At 33.3% G+C, this 24,556-nt stretch overlaps 1 long non-coding RNA gene across 1 annotated transcript in view; it reads right to left on the bottom strand.

Moving 5' to 3' along the window:
• The window catches only part of LOC129807906 (uncharacterized), a 194,884-nt gene that overhangs the window by 107,056 nt on the left and 63,272 nt on the right, over positions 1 to 24,556 (bottom strand). The window contains exon 2 of the long non-coding RNA XR_008752337.1: positions 16,319 to 16,471. This is a non-coding gene — a long non-coding RNA (uncharacterized LOC129807906). The remainder of the gene's footprint in view (positions 1 to 16,318; positions 16,472 to 24,556) is intronic.

Here is a 24,556-nt window from a genome sequence, read left to right as displayed (position 1 = left end):
GCAATTCCAATAACATAATAAGTTATGACAATTGCTGATTCATACAACGAGTTGTGCCCTTGTAATATCCAATGAGCAACATAAGTGAAACTTGCATAGGCATAATTTCAAACAATCGGAACTGTAAAAAGCCTGTAGTAGATTATTCAGGGATAGTGTTCTACTTCTCATGTAAAATCCACCAAAAATAAAATTTAAACCACGCCCCCTTCAAAGTTGTATAATACAAGCGTAACTCTAAAAAAGTTATGATAGGGTCGAAGGAACACCTCTACAGCAAGGAATACTTGTTGATAGTTTCGCCAAAACTATTTAAATTTATTTAGTATATCAAAATGCAAGTAGTAGGACGCTTCTTAATCAATCTACCTTTCTGTAAGAAGTTATTTGAATTTTGTATCATAAATGGTACACTGAGAAAAAACTGGGGTGCGATTAACTTTTTTCCTCATAAATTTAACACTTTTTAGGTGTAAAAATATATCAACATTTTTTAATGTTAATTTTACACCTTTTTAGGGGTAAAATTAACATGAAAAAGGGTAATTTTTACCCCTAATATACCTAAAAAGCATAATATTTACACCTATTTCGGATCAATACTGCTGGGTTAAATAAACATTACCGTAATGTTATTTTAACTTCATCGGATTTCTCTCTGTGTACAGAATAAATTGCCAAAAAGTCACAAGACTTCTTACAATACCAATGATGTACGTTTAATTCTACCTTATTCAATGATGGTATTCTACTTAGTTTGTTGTAGCTTTCACTAAAAATTACTTTTAAACCACGGCCCTTTCAAACCATAATTCTATTAACGATTAAATCATCTTTTTTGCATTTCCTTTTTTGTGTAATAGCCACCAGATACCGTCCAAGCAATACAACCACACCAATTTAACTCAATAAGAATCCTAGAAAATTTCTCCTGTTGCCTGAATTTTAAAGTTGCCAGAGTGACATTTTCATAAACATGGACACAAAGTGAAAAAATGGTTTTTGCTAGTGCTCTAATGTCATAAAAACTACATTAAAGTGATAAAGATAAACTGCATAAAAGTGATTTTAACCCATTCCTTACCATGGTATTATACATCATACGCTAATTGAGTGATTGTAATAATTCATTCTCAGGCGATTTTTATCCAAATTGCTCTCGGGAATGGGCTTTCAGTAACTTCAGTCCTTACGGTACTTGGGGAAAATATTCCAACAGAGATGAAAATACATTTTGTTATTGTTTTTTTGTTGCTTCGCGGAAGGTCATACAAAATTTTTGCCCAAAATGGCGGATGGAAAATTTGATATCCCGTCGAATTTGTTAAATTTCTCCTATTTCCTCTTTCCTGATTTGAATTCTAGTTGCCAATTTGTTTTCTTTGATAGTTAATTTATCTAAAGCAGTAAAGTTTGTAATGAATTAATGCACAGAATCAGTGACCGTTATGACGTGTGTTTGACAAGGGCTCCCCGCACCCCCATAAAAGTCAAAAAAAAATTTCTTTTCAAAAAATTCATCCATTAATCTGTAGGAAACTAATTCCAAAATATGAACATTCTATCTCAAGTATTTCTGGTACATTGACTGAATGGGTTAAAACTACACTGAGAGAAAAATCCGAATCCGATCGAGAAAAGTTAAAGTAACATTCCGGAAATGTTTATTTTACCCTGCATTATTGATGCGCAATCGGTGTAAATATTATGCTTTTTAGGTGTATTATGGGTTAAATTTACCCTTTTTCATTTTAATTTTACACTTAAAAAGGTGCAAAATTAACATTAAAAAAGTTGATATATTTTTACACCTAAAAAGTGTTAAAGTTACGAGGAAAAAAGTTAATCACACCCCCTTTTTTCTCAGTGTGTAATAACTAGTGGTACAAACAATTTAAGTAGATAGATTACAGTTCCGTCTAAATATTGATGTGCAATTTTTTGTATCCGGTGAAATTTTTATAGTAAAAATGGGCCTCCGAATTGTCGAATAAATTATTATACAGGAAGGCTTCGGACCCAACTTCTATAAAAATCGACACTGAATTTCCATTTTCATCTTAAGGAAAATCTAAAGATTTCTAGAAACTATTTGAGATGGGATTATAAACCTAATAAGTGATACCTTTTTGTTCATAGTGGAAGAATCGGTTCGGTTTGTGTGTTATTCATAAAAAAAATCACAAACCTCTTTGGACATCATTTGACAGTATCAAGCATGGGCACTTTCCCCTACACTCAAATTGCATAATTTAATCTACACTAAATAAATAAAATAAATAAATAAATAAATTTATTCAAGCTCTACATTTCCCCCCTTACCATGCGTCTGCCGCCGTGTTAGCGTTGTTGACCAGCCTCCGAAGCCAAACGTCAGAAATGCTTCTTCATTGGCAGTGTAATCTTTGAACAAATTGTACTAGTTGGCATATACGGCTTACTGATCCAGGGTTTCTGCCTTTTACCTATGAGGTCAATAAAAGGTAAGTCGGCGGCAAACAGAATTTTTAGATGCTCCTAACAAAGGTTTTATCTTCATTATATATGCACGGTATTATAATAACTCCTCCTAGAACTAAGCATTAGGTACCCTTTAATTGAACATTGAAATTTCAAGAATTTCAATTTTAGTTACTAGTGATGGGGGCGTGGCTTAAATTTTGCTTCGGCAAAATTTGCTTAGGAAGGCCTAGATATCGGTGTTAAATATTGAACTCAGAAAACAGTGATAGGCAAAACACAGATAAGACCAGATAAGCTTTTGGTGGATGAGATGGTTTTCAAGCGTGTTGATACAGTTTAAATACTCTTATAAACATACTCTAAAAACATATTTCCGATCGAAATAGAAAAAATTTCTCAGGTCTTCTAATAACATGTGAAAAAAATACAATATTTGCTTTGTCATATTTTGCCCCATGTCATCCATAGACGAAAAAAAGCTCAGACCAATAAATGCTTTTGTCTATTGAAAAGCTTCGTCAGTTTTTTTGCAATTGCAATTTTCTTGCAAATTGCTGAGTGATTTACCATATGTTTTCTCAGCACAAATCAGTCTTTTTTATTATGTCCTTCCAACCATGGCAAATTTCTTCGTCATGCAAGATTTTTGATGCGAAATAAAGACATTTTGCCCTTGGATGAAATGACTCTGGCACTTGTGACACTCTCCCTGCCATATGGTGAATTGAATAAATTATCAAAATATGTATATATTAATTTTATCTAAGCTGTAGGAATGAGCAGAAAGATAAATTCTAGGTCAGGGAATTTCTTTCTGCTGGTCTCTTCTTTAGCAGCAACTTTTGCACACCCCCCTCTTCAGACAATCTCAACAGTCACTGATGGCATTTTTTCTGCTGGTGATCCTCTTTTTCTTCTCCCCAATGTCCCTGTTGCTGTTATCTCAGGAGTGGTACTTTCATTCTGAAGTATATGAACCTGAAAGCTTCTCCCAGTTCTCTGGTATTTGTGTATACTGATCCTGGAATTGTCGATGGAATGGGATGATGTTGGATGATGTTCGAGCCATTACCACCCCCTCTGGAAACGTCATAACCGCACGTACCAAGTTGTACAAATTGCCTGGCGGGTGTGTATTTCTTTATCAATCAGATGATTTGTTGGATTTCAGTTGGAGGAGAGAATAGATCAGGGATTTTTGGTTGAAGCACTGCGGTGATGTTATGTTTGAAAATCGACATCTCAGGAATTTCAAGTGAATACCATAAACTTTTCCCATCCCCCAATTCCCTCCCCCCCCGCCCCTCTTTCTCGCTCTCCTGCTCTATTTGATCACTCACAGTTGGTAGAAATTTTAGATATATGGTTGGAAAATGTACAAATAAAATTTACACTCTTGGCACTCGTTTTTATCTGCCCCAAATGTTTGGGGCTCTTCTCAAAAATTCATCATATATGTGTGTGAGCTTTTTAAATTAAATATTTAGCTCAAGAGAAAAAAATTTCTGCTTCGTGCTCTGTACAAGTTAATGCCAAGCTCAAGTACATAAGAGATGGGCCTTTGGAAAAAATATTCAACGATTGATTTTCTCTTATATCGCTCTTTTGCAATTGAATTGGCATATCTTGTTATAAGAATCGTTAGTATAAAATGAAATACTCGAAGTTGTAAATTAGATTGCTCAAGAGTTCGAGCAATCTGTAAAGTCCTCAATTGATTTTTTACCGGATTATAACCGATTAAAACCGGGTCATAATGTGTCAGGGATTCGAAGACCTTTTCAAAAAACCCAACTTTGACCAAATCGGATGACAAAAATGCTCTTTAGAGCCTTTAAAACCTTAGACTTTGGAAAAAAAACTCTTAAGAAATAATACGAAGCTTTTTGAAAGCCTTTTTTTTTGTTTGGACGACTGAGGTTCAAGGTTTGAGGTTAAATGAATGATTTATCAGTCGATTAATGAAGGTCCCTCCGAAAATCTCAAGTGGCTATCTCCACCCGTTTGGTCTCTGAAGACCTAACTATCCTATTGTGAGAGTGTTGAAGAGACTTCTGTTCGCTTGGTACGCAATCCCAAGAAATTTTAGTGTTTGTGCACAGAGAGGCGACAATCAAAACAAGTGATTCCCAACACACAAATTTAACCCAAAAAGAGACAGAAAAAATTTCTGCGTCCACCCAAGACTTGAACTGTAAGCCTTTTGCTTTCTAGCCGAATGCTCTACCAACTGAGCTATGGGGACATTGGCTCTTATTGTCTTTGCCACTGATCTCAACCAATTACCATGTGCACTTCAACTCGTTTTCGACTCACTACGGGCCTTAAGAAACGGTAACATGAATTAACTTATTTATTAATAATTTAACTATCCTATATTCCTTGAAAAAATCGCTTGTAAGAATCGTGTAAAATTTTCAAAACCCACCATTGAAAAGTATTTATCACAGTGTTTGGTTTTCCCTGTACTCATAAGAATTTTTCGAAAAACTTATAATACAAGATCTTGTAAAACTTTTACCAATTTTTTTACTCACTAAAAAATATCAAATTGATAAATAATTTCAGAGAATATTTGCTCTCTCTTTTTGACTGGCCTATCCCCAATGAAATGTAAAACATATTGTAAAATCGAAACATACAACCAGAAAAAAGGACATTTCCACCATTTAGTCCTGGTGGTTGGAATCAACGCTAAGACGGCGGTGGACGCATGGGGGTTAGGAAAGGTCATGAATGAGATGAAATAAATTCAAATTCAATAATCCAGGTTCATTTTGAGAAAAATTCAATTCAGGTTAATTTGGATTCGATTGTAACAACACTGAGAAAAAAGGGGGTGCGATTAACTTTTTTTCCCCATAATTTTAACACTTTATAGGTGTAAACATATATTAACATTTTTAATGTTAATTTTACACCTTTCTATGGGTAAAATTAAGATGAAAAAGGGTAATTTTAACTCATAATACACCTAAAAAGCATAATATTTACACCGATTTCGAAAATAAACATTTCCGGAATGTTATTTTAACTTTTTCGGACTTTTCTCAGTGAAGGTATCTAACGAGATAAATGACGAGATCTTGTTACTTTGTCATACAATGACTTTATTATACAAGATCTGAACAAACTTCTTTTAGAAGATTTTTTTTTTTCAGAAGTAAGAGTTTAGGTTTATAGATTAGAGGTCCTATGGATAAAATTCCATTTACCATTAAATACTACGACTACGGGTTAAATATCAAATTACTCTCCTCCAATTGCAAAGGTGCCATATGATTTTTTTTTCATCTTCACAATTGTGAATTTCCCATGAGTAGAAAATGGGTGAAAGTGTGAGAGGAATAATTTAAAAATAGAATTATCTGATTTTCTCCTACCGCATTCACTTCCCAGGCCCTCCCCCTCCTTTTGGGGGTGGGCAGTGTAGCAATGCTCAAGGGGACGTGGAGAGTATATATTCACGGGATAGAAGACAAAGTAAGTTGACTGTATGAGATTGTTCCATTTATCCCCTACTGCTTCTGGGAATGGCACAATCATCCTTTTGTATTAACTTCAAAGTACTCACCAAGAGATGAACGGAAGTGCAAATCTCATTATGTTGACTTTCTCTATGTCTCCTGTCTGGATGATTCTACAACTTACGATTATTTAGTTCCACCATACATACAAGTCAACAGCGAATTATCACTAATTCAAGCTCCCAGGGCGTTTTCCTGCATGATGTTTCAACAAATTATCTCTGCATTTCACAAATTGACATTTCACTATTTAATTATGTTGGAGCAAGGTAGACTGAGATATGCTTTTGGATAGCACAAAAAAACTGATTCTAGGAATGATGCTTATGATGTGTGTATGGAAACATTAGGAAATTATCCTGTAATTGAATAATCAGACCTAAAATTGCCACCGCAATTGCATTCCCTTTCGCATAAAACATCATTTTGATTTCGCTGGTAAATACAAATTCATTTATACGGGCCAATAAAAAGGTTCGGAATTGTCAGTTAAATTGATTATAAATCAGTTTTAACCACTTATAATACCAAGATGATTCATTATCCTTTTAAACATCTTTTTCCAACATTATTCCATTATTTTTAAACATTAAAAATTAACGATTTCCCATTTAATTTCTTCTTTGCCAAATTTCCTTTTTTTTGGTCAATATGTTGTAGGGACAATAGGATATTTCTAAACAGGATCTATTTCTGAATTTTGAGATTTTCTAACTCATTCAGATGGACAGCAGACTACGAAGAAGTACAAGACCTTCATTCAAGATTACTTCTACGTGATCTTTTGCTAATTGTCCAGAGAGGAAATCCTAAAATCAGAATTGGATTCTATTTAGAATTACCTTACAATTCAACTATCAATTAATATCTGTAAATTGTAGAGCTTCTCCCGAAGTTAAACATATCGGGATTATATACTGGCCATACTTAGGACTAAAGTCCAGAGACGACTAAGCCCGTTCATAGTCAAGTCAGTTCCTGACATACTATACAAATGAGGCTTAATATTTACTGGCACTCACAAAACGTAATTTTCCTGGTTTTTTTATGCAAATATTTCTATTGAAATGCACTAATACTCCTTTGAAAATGAAACTACTTGTAAAGTTACTTCACCATTCACGTATAACAACAATAATTATTCACTAGAATTGTCTAAATTGGCTTCAGTCGCGGAAACAGCTTCCACCTCACAAATAATTGCAAGCAATAATAATTATTGCACGTGAATTAAGATATTAGTTTACAAATATAATAATAATAATAATAATGGTGACATGACCTTCCATAGAGGAATTACGCCTTCCCACAAGGGGAGTTCGGGACATCCATTATTAGTTTTTCTTATACAGGGATGGGGTTTTCAGTCCCATGCCCCATGGAATCAAGTACAGTGAAGTTCACTGGATGCAATTCGAACACCTTTACCGCCGGACAAATTCCTGATGACTTAAAAGGGATTCGAACCCGGGACACTTGCATCATAGAGCGAGTGCTCTACCACTTGACCCATTGAGTGCCAACTTGGTCACTTACGAATACGATTTTGAGACAAAACCATCAACACATAACCAGACTAAACAGCAAGCATTGTTTTACAATCAAATATCGTTGCATAAGGCCGTTTTCCACTGAAAAAGAACACCGTTAGAGGAAAAAAGTTCTTTTGGCCTCTAACAACAGAACACTTTCGGCTTTTGGAGTACCTTAACCCTTTAAGGACGATTGGGTCACCCGTGACCCATAGAGAAAATAATTTTTCCTGACTACCTGAAGTTATTTCTTTCTAATGTTTGTACATAATCACGAAGTAGAAAGATGAAGGAATCTAGGATGTATATAAGCTTCATAATTTTTATGGGTCATATATGACCCAATCGTCCCTCAAGGTAAAAAACACCGAATTTGTCTCTAGTGGATTTTCGAAGATTTGAGGTTAGACTGTTTCATGTTTTTGTGTATGTGTGCGCAAAATATTTAATTATTCGTGTAATATTGTGTGATATATCAATTAGCTGAGATTTCCCAATGCAATACTGACTGAAGAAGGTAATATTTTGATAATTTATAAGATACTTCTGCGTATATGTTGTAAATTCATAACTTTTTACTCTTGTACATGACTTCAAAAATGAAAAAAAATCATGATCAATGAACCAGAAATCATCCACATATTATGCCCGGAAGATAGCGATGATGCCGACAATCTTGTCCTGAACGAAAGCGATATAATATATTTGGAATAAGACGTGGATGAAATGGACTTTGAAGTCTTCATCGAAAACGCATCAACTCCGGAAGAACTCCCAGATCCACAGCAATGTGCAACTGGTACGTCTGAAATTCCCAGAGACAAGCAATCTTGCACCTACCCATTACCATCAAACATGTTTCGAAGAAAACTGAGGTGCACATGGTGCTATCAGGGAAAAGGATTATAAGACCAATTGTATTTGTGAGGCATGCTACATTTATCTCTGTGTTACCTTACCAGTATGCGAAATTTGTTCCGATGAATATCATAAAAATTCAAAATCAAGTAAACTATAATACATTTTTTCATAAAAATTATTGTTTTTGTGTACAAGTCTTTAAGAGTCTTTGAGACCAAAAATTGAATGAGATATTTGAAAATAAATTTTTGATCGTTTTAATTTTTACTCCTAAATACTCTAATTTTTTTTTATTATTACAAATATATTCAAGTTATTTATCTTTCAAAAATAACAGAGTAAACGAGCAAACTAGTCGTCTGGAAAATTTTGTGCTTTTTTACCTTTAAGGACGATTGGGTCATATACGACCCATAGTTTTCCAGGACTCCTAGGGATGGGAAAATTTCTTTTTAACCGTAAATCTCTTATTTAGGCTAAAATATCGAGGGGAACTTGATCTCGTTGAATGTCGCTCAGCGGAAAGCTTTTCGTCCTTAAAGGGTTAAGCCCTAAATTTAGTCATTTTTATGCGAAAGCAGTGACATCTGGCAGCAAAGAGTTAAATCAGAGTGAAGAATGTGATGGTCACGCGTAATAATTGGGTGTCTTAAGACCTTTCAAAAACAGGTACTGGATGATGGCCCATTTCTTCCATGTTCAAAATTTTTTTCCGAGCTAAAACTTAATCTTTTTAATGTTGGTACTTTGGAAAAAAAAGTTACTGGTCGCAACCTACAAGCGCCATCTATACTATATCCGAGGTCAGAGACTTCTGGGACTGCCTTCGTAAAGGATTGAAAGAGAAAAATCAATTTGACATTTAGAATTTGCAAACAGAATTTTCGCCGAAGGTTGAAAACATTTGAGAAATATCGCATCAAAAACTGTTAAAAGTATTAGTAAAAGTATTATCAGACGAATATAATAAGGAAAGAATATTGCATGATATTATGTTAACAATCAAAAAATTTCAAAATTCAAACAGAGAGTAATTCATTTGACTTTCGAAACCGATCTTCGAAATTTGGGTAGACTACTCTTCTTTACTGGAAGACGATCAAAACCGAGGAAATTAGTGAGACTGCGTAGCCCCACTCTACTCCATAACCTCAAAATTAGGCTATTCAATGCATAAAAACTACTCCCTCCGTTCCGAAATAAGTCGTACGTTTGGGAAAAAGTCTTGTTCCGAAATAAGTCGTACGTTTGGGAAAAATTGGGATTAAGGGAAAGTTTGCTGGTAAATGTTTTGTGTATCAACAATTATCTCTTGTAAAGAACTATTGCTAATGTCCAGTACTAAAATTGGGGTCCAGTCTTGATGGTATGTTGAGGAACGAATGTCTTAAAAATGTCTTATTTTTGGCGTTTTATTTTCAATCTAAAATAGGTGCAGAATGGTGAGAGATACAGACTTGGGACCTTCGGGGGACCCCCCATAAGTTGACCTCGGGACCATTAATATGTCCTTTATTTTGCCCCCACCCCTCCCCTTCCCCTTCAAAATCATGTTTTTAGGATTGCTCGAAAACACATCGTGCGATTTCTATTTTTCAATTTTGGATATGTTTTAGAGAAACTTATAAATGGTTCCAGGGTCAACTTATGGGGGGGTCTGCTGAAGGTCCCGAGTCCCTATTTCTCACCATTTTGCATCCAGATATTCGAAAACATAAAAAAGGATGTTCTTTTTATTGCTTATTCTGTAAAATTTGAGATATAAAAAATGTCATATCGGTAATAACTGTTGAGTTCTACTTGTGCATACTAAAAATTAAGAACAAATTCTAGCCTGTAATGTTAATCACAGTCCATCTTGCAGTGATTAACTATCTACCGGAGCTCTTTGAAAAAAACGCGAAAAATGGACAACTTCAACATATCGTTTCCTCAACTTACCATCGTGAAAGGATCCCCATATTATCCTTGAACATGGAGGACAGTTCATACATAAGATATTTGCAAATAACAAAAACATTCTCTGAAGCCATTCCTTAATCCCTAATTTTTCGCCAAACGTACGACTTATTTCGGAACGGAGGGAGTATTAATTAGTTTAAATCCCAATAGCTTATCTGATCATTTTGTCTCTAATAACTTCCTTTTACCGAAATAAAACAATAATTTCGAGCCATTTTGATGAAATTTTGTAAAATTAAAAAAATAAATTTCACATATGAATATTCATTAGTTTGTGCATAGTTGGAATATAGAAGACACCTTAAAGGAAAGGCGAAGTCAAAGGAAAACCCTAACCAAAGTATGCACTCCTAACATCTTATTCGTATATCAAAGCTTTGAGCAATATCATGATAAATTATATACTATGACACGTACAGAAAGCAGAGTCAAAATTGTTACTAAATATGAAATTTCTTGTATATCCTAAAGTCAGATTTCTCTATGGTATCATAAAATTGTAATTTACTCCGTATTGAGACAAAAAAAGAGGGGTAAGTATGGGAAACGTTGCTACAGCCCATTGTATATTTTATAATCTTTTACATATTTCGTTTTTTTTTCAGCCTTTCGAAGTTTGCTTTAAAAATGGGATTGCAATGTGAAATTTAGTATGAATATTTCTATACCATCGTGGAATAGGGGTGTTGTGTAACTCACCCTTGGAGACATTGGAGACTTAGCTAGACCGATAACATAAACCCCATCCTTTGCCCCCTACCCCATAATGCTTATTCACCGAATTTCGATGCCAACACACAAATTTAAATTCGAATCTAGCGAAATTGGAATTTCTCACACCCGGGAAGTAAATTTTTGGTGCACATGCAAAAGAAGAATGTCTCTCTGCATATATACATATAGTATCGAGAAAATAGTAAGTTTCCATCTCATACATCCCTCCAGAGAGGGATGACGGGTGAAACAAACCCAATATGAAATTGCATAAGCAAAAGTTTTAGTACACCAAGATGTGAATAGTATTTCTCGAACGAAAAAATAATACATTGAAGAATAAAGTCCTTGGAGGAGGGAAAATTGAAAAGAATATATGTGTAAGTGTGTGTGTAGAGAGATTTCCATTTTTTAATCATAATAATTCCTAAAGTGGTTAACAATTTGCAGAAAATTACACAATTTGCCAACCAAGCGACGACACCCAGCACCATTTAAAAAAGATTCCACACCTCACCATGGAATAGAGATATGCTTCCTGCAAGAAACATTTAAATGAACAGCAAAGGGGATGAGTCCTGATGAGGAAATTCATCCCCTTAAACACCCAAATGAAAACCACTCCTTGAAGTGTCTCTTCTTTCCCGTGTGCGGATTGTAATTATGCGAATTTCGCATTTCTTCAACAGTTTTCCCTCTCAACATTTTCACAATATTCACCGTTCATTTAGGGGAGAGTTGGGTAATTTTCACACAGCAATTTCATTTTCAATTTAATACAAAAAAATATTACGAAAAAATTGTTCGTAAATATTTTAGAATTCATATTGGAAACCTAAAAAATGCTCGTAAATCGTATAACCCATAAAAAGTTCGTAAAAGTTTGTATTTTAATCACAAACATTGTTCGTAAAATGATCACTTGACGAGCATTTTTTTCCTTTACAAACATTTCTTTGTATATTTTTTGTTTGGCAAAAATTTACGAACAAATGACAAAATTTTACTAACGTGTTTTTTGTGTGTTTACAAACATTTACCAATAACTGCCAATAACAGTTTGTAAAAATAAAAAAATGCTCGTCAAATAATCATATTACGAACAATGTTTGTAAAAATGTACAAACATTTAGGAAATTTTTACTGGGTTGTACCATTTACGAGCATTTCGTAAGTTCTAAAAGGGAATTCACAAGTATTATTCTGAAAAATAAGAAGCTTCTCCTACACAAAAAAATATTTTTTAGAATTGTTCGTAAATGTTTGTGAACTTCCTCTGAGAACTAAAGACATGCGCGTAATCTTATAACCCACTAAAAAAGTTCGTGAATGTTCGTACATATTCACAAACATTATTCGTAATATGATCAATTGACGAGCGTTTTTTCCTATACAAACATTTGTTCGTAAATTTTTGTTTGTTTGGCAAAAATTTACAAACAAATGAGAAAATTTTACTAACATCTGAGTATTTACAAATATTTACAAACAAATGTTTCTTAATCCATTCCTTACCATGGTATTATACATCATACGCAAATTGACTGATTTTATATGATTTATTTCTGGGCAATTGATATTCGAATTTCTGTCGGGAATGGATTTTTAGTTACTTCAGTCCTTCAATTACTTGGAAAAAATAGCCCGACAGAGATGGAAATACATTATGTTGTTCTTTTCTCGCTTCGCGGAAAGTCATGCAAAATTTTTGCTCAAAATGGCGGACGGAAAATTCGACATCCCGTCGAATTTGTTAAAATTGACCTCCATTCTCTTTCCTGATTTGAATTCTAGTTGCCAATTTGTTTTCTTGGATAGTTACTCTATCTAAATCAAAAGAGTTTGTAATTAATTAATGTACAGAATTTAAATTCAGTGACCGTAAGACGCGTGTTTCAGGGCGGATCCCCACGCCTCCATAATGGATATTTTTTTCTTTTCGAAAAAATCATCTATTAATCTCTAGGAATCTAATCCCAAAATATGAATATTCTATCCCAAGTATTTCTGGTAGATTGACTCAATGGGTTAAATAACAAAAAAGTGTTCGACAAATTATCATTTTACGAACCTTTTACCGTGCAAACAGACGGAATTCCCACGAGAAAATGGTAAATTTGCTATACTAGCGCCCTCTGAAAAAGTGCAAGAAACTGCCCGAACACGTTCAAGTATTTTGAATTTCAAATGGTGTTTTCCATTGGAGGGTAAAGCGTTCACTTTTGTGAAATGGTTTTGCATCCGTCTGTTTGTTTAGTGGGTTATTACTATGTACGAGCTTTTCGTAAGGTCCCAATAGAACATCACACCCAATTTACAAACATTTACGAACAATTTTACAGATTTTTTTTCTGTTTTATGTATTAAGTTCGGAGTGGAAAAAAACCGAAAATCTTAAGATAACGTTCCGGTGAATGTTTTTGTCGTTTTTCCATAATGATTCGAATTCGGTGTAAATATTACCTTTTCATATGTAAAAAGGGTAACAGTTACACTTATTAAAAAAAACTACCCCTAAAAACTTGTAAAATTAAAATGAATAATAGTTGCCCATTTTTCATTTGCTCAGTTTGCTCTTTTTGTTTAATTGAATAATCAATTAAAAGTAGTATTCCATCTAATTTTCAAATCAAATAATTCGTACACTAAAACCTGATAATATCTTTTAGACAACTAATTTCATTGACACAAAAATAATTTATTATTTTAGCGAAAAACTCAATTTAAAGTATTCAAATGAAAACAATTAAGCCGACTCGCGCAGTTCTTTTTCAATTAATTTCAATTTTTAACTGATTATGTCCATTAATTTATTTATTAAGCGACAATATTAATGAGCGAAAAAATTGAAAATAATTTCAAATCAATATAATTAAATCGATTTTGCATTTTATAGTTTTAATAAAAATTTCTAACTAAATTGCATAAAAGGTGTCACTGTATTGCATAAATTTAATAATAGATTTACCGTAGATGCGGATGACTTTCCACTTCTAGGGTGATTTCGAGGGCACCCCAGTTTCTCATAAGCTTTTCTTTAATTCAAGTTCTTAAGGATGGTGTTCACTGATCGGACATGGTAGGTAGGATCGGTGAAGACCATTCTTAGTGCATGAGTTAAAGAAAAGCTTATGACAGGGGTGCAATTACATTTACGACAGGGCTGCAGTTAAGGCAGTTACACTTTTTAATGCTTTTCTGGAAGAGATATGTTCAAAATTCCGATCATACTAAACTAAATTCATTCATCAAATGCTCCAATACCAGGTTAGTACATCAGACCTTCCGTTTAAAGACCGCCTTGCAAACGTGGGTTAAATCAAACCTTACAACGCGTATAGATAAGCGTAAGATGAATACACATATCCTTTCCTTCAATCCCTTCTACTTTGATTTTATTTCTGGCTATTCTCAGCTGAAAGGCTAGGTTTAACGCTCATTCATAGCATCCGTAAGTTTAAATTCAAGTTCTTAATCACACAATTTTGTTTAAAAAATACACATTGGCCTGTAATATCAATTTCTATTGAAACGTGGGTTAAATCAAGCCTTACAAAACGTATAGATAAGCGTATTATGAACACACACATCCTTTCGATCAATCCCTTACACTTTGATTTTATTTCTGGCTATTCTCAGCTAAAAGGCTTGGTTTAACGCTCATTTTTAGCATCCGTGAGTTTAAATTCAAGTTCCTAAACACACAATTTTGTTTAAAAAATACACATTTGCCTGTAATATCACTTCTTACTGAATGAGTTATTTTAACACTTATTTCAATAATTTTTCATTTAAAGATTTTCTCACAGTTCCTAATTAAAATAAATTAATTTAAATATTTAAATTTTAGCAAGTGCGTAGAGCAGAACACTTTATTCTTTTCTACCGTGCCTGTCGTGCCCCACTGTCCCCTAAACACTTGACTGAAATTGTGAGATAAATATGAGGAAAACCTCTAGAATGTGGCTTGGGAAGCGTGAAGAGCCATATTCTTTGAAGGTGTGCCAGTCCGTAAAACATTTCAGAAAGGGGATATACTACGCGAAAAAAGGGCTGCAGAGGCAAAAGAAAAAGGAACTGTCGACAGAATTGCCATTTTGAGGATGAAATGAAGAAAAAATTGAAAGACAAGGTGGTCTCATAAATAATTCATATGCACCCCCATTGTAGATTCTCCAAATCCTCAAAGACACTCGCCCCAATAGGTGAAAAATGTTTCTACAAAATGACAAAATGGATAAAACTTCGCTGAATGAGCGCAACAGGAAGTCTTTAACCTTATTTCAAAGACTGACTTTATGTGGGATCTTGCGAAATTCGTAATGGTGCTACGGCAATGAAAAATGAAAAGGAAAAATCTTTCTCATGTCATTTTTTTTAGCACATAACTGTTCTTAAGTGCTTTAATCAACTTTTCTGCATAATCTGCATAATCTGCATTATCAACTTTTCTTAGTATTGGTTCCTGTCACGACTGTTTAGTGATTTTGAAACACGATGAAGACTGTGGAAAACAGTCAAGATAGGACTCAACACAGAAAAAGTCGATAATGCAGAAGGATTTGAAAACAGTAAATGTGCTAAAAATGTAGATACGACAACGGTCGATTTAACCGACGAGATATTGACTTACGGTGCCATACTGTTGAAAATCAGAAGGGAAAATATTTCTCCTGAACATTTTCTAGCACATTTGCTCTCTCGACTAGTTTCCCCGCTCCTCACTGTGTTTCAAAACCATCAAATAATCTAGACAGGAACCAAAACAAAGAAAAATCACTTGTGTACTAAAAAAAATGCTCGTTGTGTACTAAAAAAATACTCAAGAAGCAGATATCCCCTTCTCATTTTTATTGGAATAGCACAGTAAGTCAATATCTCTCACTGTTTAGCTCCTGAAATTTTGAATATATAGCTGAAAATTAACAATTTCAGCACCATTGTCATCTCTTTGAGTTCGAGCAATAGCCAAAAGGTTGAAGTTGAAATATGCTAATTCCACCTGAAAACCATCGTCCAAATACAAAAAAGAAACTCCCTCACTCACTGTTTTTATTCCTCCCCATGGTCGTTTTTATCCCCAAAATCAGGGTGAATGGTCAGTGACACAAATGCGAAATAGAAGAAGATGGACTTGATTTAAATGGAACGTGTAATTTTTCTATCCCCTAAGCTCTCTGGCTAGAAAGTCCCCCAAGTCACTTCACTTTTTGCCCCAGATTTGAGATGGAAGTACAAAAAAAAAGAGATGTTACTCACCGAGAGGGGTGCAAATGAAATAAAATGTCCACTCACAGCGAATTCTCCACTGGGTAATGGAAAATGCAGTCTGTGTCGAGAATATATCCAGAATGATGTACCTTTTTTTTGTGCTAAGCTGTTTCTCTGATTGTCAAGACCTCTTTGCAGAACCTGCAGAAAGTGGTAAAATACAGTTAATGTCAATTTTCTGCAAAGTAACATCTTTTAGTGAAGAACTTTGAACACCAAAGATGTACCGTAGATATCAACAAATGCTTTAAATCTGTAAATCAAATTTAAATCTCTAATAATTTGATTTCATAAAAAAAAAGATCAATTGGTACTTGGAATTTTGATCTTGTGCCTGTAATGTAGGCAAAACTTTTTTCCAGTTTTTTTGCAAAGATGACCATATTTCTAGTTTTACTTAATCGATTTCATTTATTATAAAAGGGAAGTTGAAGGCCTTTGAATGATAAATCATTCTCTAGAAGTAGAGAAGTTTGTAAAACCAACTTGAGTTACTTTAGTTTCATTATACATCTCGACTAACACATTAAGTATTTATTAGGAATTTAATAATTTTTCAACTTAATTGCTTAATTTTACAAAGTTGTAGAACATTAACTGCTTAAAAAAATATTATAATGGGACAAGCATCACCGCCTCGGAGCTAACTGATAAAATAAGATGGCATAGCTCAGCCTTAACATTAAGAACTTAATAAAGGACTCTTTATTCAAGCCCTTAATTAAGTAATTTGTATTACAGATATATAAAGTACTTTAATATTAAATACTTATTATGAATATAGCAAATTTTCACCTCAATTATTTAAGGTAAAAATAAGATGGCATGGCTTAGACAGGCCTTTCACTAAGTACTTAATTAAGACCTTTTCTTAAATAAGTAGTTTTTTAGTAATTACCTTGGCCTTAGAACATCTTTTGAATTTTTCTTATTTTTCAAAAAAAATATTAAAAAAATCTAAAGCATAATTTTAACGTTCCTCTCTTAGTTCTGACTTAGTTCCTCAAATCCCTCTGAAAAAGTACCAATTGTGTTTGATCTGGATAACGAAAAGTATTAAGATGATGGGTTAAAAAGATGTCCGAACTCACAAGATACAGCTTTTGGGCGCGTACCGGTTCAAAAATCCAAAATGTCGAATTTTCTGGTCATAGTTAAGTTAAATATACACGAAATCTTCACCTAGGCTACCTCTAAACATATCCAAAAGGGATGGCAAAGTATCGCAGGCTTTATGAAGTGCCCGAACTCGTGACTTGCATGGTACATACCTCAAGAGTACTTTCGCATTATTTACCGTTTACTGGTTCCCAACCGATTTGAACTGATCCATAAATCACTCAAAAAATCCCCCAAAATGGTTTTAAGGATAATAAAATTAATTTTCGTACAAAAATTCATTATCGGTTCAAAATCGGTTCACATGTTCACAACTGATTTGAACTGATTCGTAAATCACTTAAAACTTTATCCAAAATACCGTAGGAGTAATATAATTTAATATCAGTTAAATATTAGTTATCAGTTATAAATCCGTTTATTACCGATTCGTGACCGATTGAAATCAGTTCAGCCTTGTGAGGAATTCCAAATCCTTTCTAACGAACAAACGGGTCAAGGAAATAGAGGGCATGGGGAAAAAGGAGAACTGATTTCCTTAGACAGTATAAACTTATTGGGGTCATCGAAGACCGCAAGTCGGTATCTTTTACCGTTTTGCTTCCAGATAGGAAAAAGAATATAGACAACCAAGAAATAAAAACATTCGACCAATTTTTCATATGAGTACTTTACCCATTCAATACCTATTGAGACCGATCCAACCCGGTTGGAAATTTAAATGCATTTCCAAAATATTCAAAATCAAGAAAATTTATTGAAAAACACGGCCACCAGGGTGGTTGAACTTTAACTCTGAAGAATTCAAAATGGTAAATTTTAGGGTTTTATCTCTACAAAAAAATATATATATTTTGTAAAAATGTTCGTAAATGTTTGTGAATTCCTATGGGGGATTTACGAAATGCTCGTGAATCGTGTAATCTACAAACAAGTTCGTAAAAGTTTGTACTTTTTTCACAAACATTGTAACATGATCACTTGACGAGCATTTTTTGTACTTTTACAAACATTTGTTCGTAAACACACAAAAAATTTTCGTGAAATTTTGTTATTTATTCGTAAATGTTCGTAAAATATTCGTCAGATAAACAACAATTTACGAACCAATGACAAAATTTTACGAACAGTTTTGTGTGTTTACGAACATTTACGAACCAGAAAAATCCAGTTTCGCGATCAATTAAAATAGTTGTGATCGAATGTGAGTATAAGACATCGATGGCTGTTTCAGGAAAAATGCCAATATTTAATTGCAAAAATTAAGGAAAATATGCTTTTTTCAAAAGAAAAAACATATTTTTCATAAATAATGAATAATTTTATAACCCCCGATTGAATATTTCCTCAGAATAAAATAATTTTTTTTCTCAAGAAAATAATGACGAAATTCACTAGAAAATGTAGATTTTTTGGTCGGGAGTATGTTTAATACTCCTATTTGACATTTCTCTATAGACAGCATACCGCAGTATAAATCCTATAACAATATAGGTAATAAAAATCGTGATTATAATATCCCCCAAGTTGATAAATAATTTCAAGGGAAATTCCAAGTTCATTTTGCGAGAAAAATAAAAAAATGAAATAGAAATCTGCTAAATTGTTTCCAGCGCCATCTACCGACAGTGTTTAGTTCTTCCATCACCCGCTGCGAGCGCTAAACAGTGCCATTTTCATGTATTTGTTTAGCGCTTTTTGTTCGAAAGCTGCTGACTGGCCAGCAGACCTATTCAGCAAAAAAAAAATGCTGAAAATGCTTTTTTTCTGCTAACTGTGCTCGCTGGGTATTAATGTATTCTGTGAAAAACAGAGACTTCTAGCGGCCAAAACAATACTTATTTGACGTAAGGTAATTATTTGAATATTTCTATGTCAAAATTATTTCAACGAATTGGAATAAACAAAAATGCTTATGGTAAAATAGTGGTCTTTGCGGAGCTGATTCTATTATTATGACCGCCACTGTATATTCGTAAAGCCATTTAGCGCGGTTCTTTTCGGTTCTGATATGCATAATTCCGGAAGCTTTGTGGCTATTTCCACCCTTTGCCGCCAGTGTCACTACTTCCGCTCAACAGATGCCCAATGCAAGAACTATATAAGTACTTAATTAGGACTTATTTTAAGCACTTGGTCAAAGCTCTTAAGAGGATGGATATTGCATTTAAACATTGCGATCGTAACATTTTGTCTTGTGTTACCCAGAACGTTGTATTACGACGTATGTCGATCGACGTTCTGTAAGAATGTCAGTCGAATTGTCGTTAGTTTTTCGTGAAAAAAAAACATTTTGTTTTAGTATAATATTGTCGATCGACTAAAATAAATGCAACGAACGAATTTTACTCAGCAATATCCATCAAGTTTTAGAGTTTTTCTCAAAGAAAATACATGGCAGTAAAAAAGGACAGCAAATAATCTCAAATTTAACGCTAAACTTGTCGTAAAATGTACAAAAAACAAAAGATTTTTGACGAGATTGACGACCGTTAAAGTTGAAAGTATAAAAGATCACAGTGAATATTTAAAGAGTTTTTCTCACTTTGTGGCTAAATCTTTCACAAAGCTTTAACAACGATCAAAACTTAAGCCGAACAGGGAGCATAAATCTATTCATGTGAAAGATTAATAAAGTTTTCTTATAGTGTTGAGTTGCAAATCAGTTTTAGCCCATAGAAAGTTGGGTGTTTTGTGGGTGCGATTGGATAAAAGAGAGGAAAGGCTTAGAAAAGCTCTCTTTCACCACTGTTTGCAGGTAATTTATTCAAGAGTAAACTTTCCAATTGACTGGATATTGAATTAAATTTTCATACATTCACTCTTCGCAAAAGGTAACAATATATGTTCCAAATTGTTTATTCAAGTATAAATCTGACAAACTTTTAAATATGCAATCGTTTGCTCCTTCTCCATCCTTGGAGGATTACAATAGACAATCTCTATGTTTTTTTTTAACTTTTTTCTCCGTGGTTTTCTTGATGATGATGGGTGTTTTGTGTGGATGAAGTTTGAGAGAAATCTTTTAACTTTGTGCATTCACCATGGAGTTTTAAGTTGGGTTAGGGCACTTTTTGTCTGACTCTTTTACCACTCGTACTTTAGAGGGTTTATATAGGAGTGGGGAAGGGGTGGAAGTTGGGGGATTTTGGGGTGAAAATGTTGTGGGGAAAAGTTTCAACTTTAACTCCCATCGTCATAATGTTGGAAGTTATTCAGCCTCATAGAGTCATTATAGTCTTCTGTGTCAGGAAGCAACTATAAAGCATTCACATCACTTTTCTCAACATACAATTTTCCAGCATGTTCCGAGCAACACGGCACAGAAAGTGCATCAACATGTCGTGGACGAACAATGATAAAATTTATGCATAGAACCCTATTATGAATGAAGGAGTGATTTAATGAATTACAAATGTGTCATTGTGAAAAAAGGTTATAGCACGCTCCCCCTTATTACCATTTCACTCTGGAATCTTATCATATCTCATTATCAAGTTCGAAATTGTTATTGCTTAAAGTTTTTACAAGCAATGTATATAATTGCTTGTAAAATAATTTTTCAAAATTTATCAATTTTTTATTCATTAACGCATGTCGATTGACATTCTTAGAGTTTGTCGTTCGATTTGTCGTCAATCATTCTCGATTGACTCTTAAGCTCTTGAGTTATCCTTTGAAAAATATGCTAATAACCAATGAATGCCGAAACGTGCTAATATCAATGCCATTATGTTCCACAAATCGATGCAAAAATTCTTGAAAATGAGCGCCAAACTGTTGTAAAATCAGTGCTAAAATGATCTAAAATCAATGCCAAAATTATCTAATATCAATCCCAAATGATTTAAAATGAACATTTAATGATTAAAAAAAGTCAAAGCCGGAATTTTCTAAAGTCCATTTCAAAAGGTTCTAAGAAATCACATTCTTAATCTCCCTAATATTCTGGATATCAATGCCATAATATCCTAAAATCGATACCAAAATCTAAAGTCAATCCCAAAAGATTTTGGAAAATAAATGCCATCATGCTCTGGATATCAATGTGAAAATGCTCTAAAATTATATCAAATAGATCCCAAATTGTTCAAAATCAATCTCTGTTAATTAACAATCAATACCAAAGATTTATAAGCCGTCAATGTCTTAATTCTCTAAATATCAATGAGAGAATACTCTAAAATTAACACCAAAATTATCTAAAATCAATCCCTAACTATTAAAAAACTCAATGCCAAAATTGTCTAAAGTCAATCCCAAAAGGTTATAAAAAATCACAGCCCTAATATTCTGGATATCAATGCCACAATATCCCAAAATCGATACCAAAATCTAAAATCAGTCCCAAGTCATCTAAAATCAAACTCTAATGATTAAATATCAATACCAAAATTATTTAAAGTCAATCCCAAAAGATTTTAGGAAATAAATGCATTCACGTTCTGCATATCAATGTGAAAATGCTCTAAAATTATTTGAAATCAATCCCTAATTATTGAAATTCAATACCAGAAGTGTCCAAAGACAATCTCAAAAGTATCTAAAGTCAATCCCAGAATGTCTAAGAAATCAATACTTTTTTTTAATTCTATACCAATTGATTTAAAACCAATCTCTGATACTAAAAAGTCAATACCAACATTATCTAAAGACAATTCCAAATTGTTTATAAGAAATCAATGCCTTAATGTTTTTGAAATCAATAAGAAAATACTCAAAAATCAATACCAAAGTTATTCATAAAACTTATCATTGATTTTAAATGATAAAGTATTTTAATAAATGAATTCGAAAATGTTATAAAGTCAGTGCTAGTATCTTGTAAAATCAATACCATAACCAATCAATCCAATACCAATCACCGTGACGTAATTGCTGTTAAGTAGGTAATATTCCAGCTATTCCAGTGACGTCAGAATGAAGACGTCCATACAACGTCTTCCTGACCTAATACCCTCCCTCAAGCCAAACAAAATCAACACATACCGAACTTTATTAATTAATGAAACCAACTACAGAATTCAAGGACTTTGCAAAGTCTGAGTCAATACACCATCGCTTCCTTCCTTTTTCTTTTTCTTCAAGTTAGCTTCTCATCATTCTTGAGTGAATTGGATAAATGAGTATTCTTTGAAAGAGAGCAGTCCCTTCGTGACAAAACAAAGTGCAGGAAAGTCTTTTCGTGGGAGTTTAACATTAAAAATGGCAGAATAAAAGACACACTGAAGGACAGCTTAAACGTTCTGAACTGACAGAATTTCCGTCAACGAATTACACATGATAATAAATTCTCTACAAATATTTCTTCACATTGTTGAATAACCTGCAGAGTGAAATTTACATATAGGTTAATATTATATTGTAATAATTTTCCTTCTACGTCATTCTATGTATAGCCATTGTAAGCTCAGTTCTTCCATCCCCCAAATGCACTTTCCTCATGCAATTCCCTCTGAATTCCACCTACACACACACCTTTTTAATGGCTGAGTGGGTTGAAGAGTGTAAATTTTCCATTTCAACCCCCTTTCTCTCTTAATGATATTCACCATCTGTCTCCTTTCACGTGAAATACCTCGTCTCTCTGTACATACAATTTTGTACCCTTAAGACGGGGCGTAGATCTCTGTCGTCTCTCCTAGGAAAACCATATTCATTCACAACGTCTCATAACTTCCGCATGAGAGACTGGTGCAACAAAAAAATGTCCACAATCTTAAGAAACTATCAAGTACAAAAACTCGAAATAAATCTTAGCTTTTAGTATAATGTACGGAAGTATCAAAAGAACAAAACTATTTCGATTGGATTTAAAGGTTTTGTCAAACAATTTATCATCTTTTTTTTTTAATTTTGTCATGATATATTACTATAAATGCAGAGATAGAAAACAGTTTTTTCTTTAAATTTTATTATTTGGTATTTAGATAAAACTCATAGTATTATATTTTTAAGTTATTTTTCGTAAATATTATAGAGTTTTATTGCCTGAATTTAACCACACTTATTTAATCATTAAAGACTTTTGAAAAAAAAATCAAGAAAGCAGTAACATATCCTGTGAACAGTGACATTTTCTGAGAACAGTAAAATTTTCTGAGAACAGTGTGTAATTTCCTACTAACAGTTAGATTTCTTACGAAAAGTAATACTTATTGGAAACAGTAGAAACACCTGAGAACAGTAGAAATCATCTAACAACACTAACGAACGAACAATATAAATTTCTAGAAACAGTAAAATTACTTGGGAACAGTAATATTTTATGGGAGAAATAAAATTTACTTGAAATACCAAAATTTCCTCGGAGCGCTAAAATATTTTGGGATTTATTCCTTCAAACAGTAAAATGACTATATTTCTCGTGAATAGTAAAATTTCCTACGAAAGGAAAAAACTTCTTGCCAACAATAAATTTCCTTGCGAATAATAAAACTTCTTACGAGCAATAATGTTTCTTGTGTACTGTAATTTTTTTGGAAACAGTTAAATTTTCTGCCAACAGTAATATGTTCTGGGAACAGTAATATCTCCTGGGAACAATAGGATTTCTTGCGAATAGTAAATTTTCACGTGAAGAATGAAATTTCTTAGGAATAATAAAATTTCTTGGGAACAGTAAAAATTTCTTGGGAACACTAAAATTTTCCTCAAAACAGCAAAATCTTCTGGGATCAGTAATTTTCCTTGAAACAGTAAAATTTCGTAAGAACACCAAAATTTCATACGAATGGTAAATTTTCTGCTCTCAATTCTTCCGGTGTTCGTCAGAAGGGTATTCCTCTTTCAAATTAAAAGAATCTTTTTTTTCTCCAAAGCTTTCAACCCTTGGTATTGGTCTTCTTCAGTCGGTCAATTTAGAAACTTTTAAGTATTTGAAAAACGTCTAACGTCTGACTAACTTTATGCATCACCATATTCACTCTAACTCTTTCCCAGGGATTCTCATTGTTTTATTAATTTTAAACTATTTTATTTAATTTTACTTTTGGAAATTTTTGGTACTCTCCGTGTTGATCTTTCACTGTCGCTTTGTCTACTCCTTTTACTACTACTTTTGTATCTTTTGTGGTAAATTTTTCCACAAATAATAAAATCTCTAAC

The sequence above is a fragment of the Phlebotomus papatasi genome, chromosome 3 (assembly GCF_024763615.1).
Source record: "Phlebotomus papatasi isolate M1 chromosome 3, Ppap_2.1, whole genome shotgun sequence".
Classification (NCBI taxonomy): Eukaryota; Metazoa; Arthropoda; class Insecta; order Diptera; family Psychodidae; genus Phlebotomus; species Phlebotomus papatasi.
This window is presented reverse-complemented; position numbering and strand designations above follow the sequence as displayed.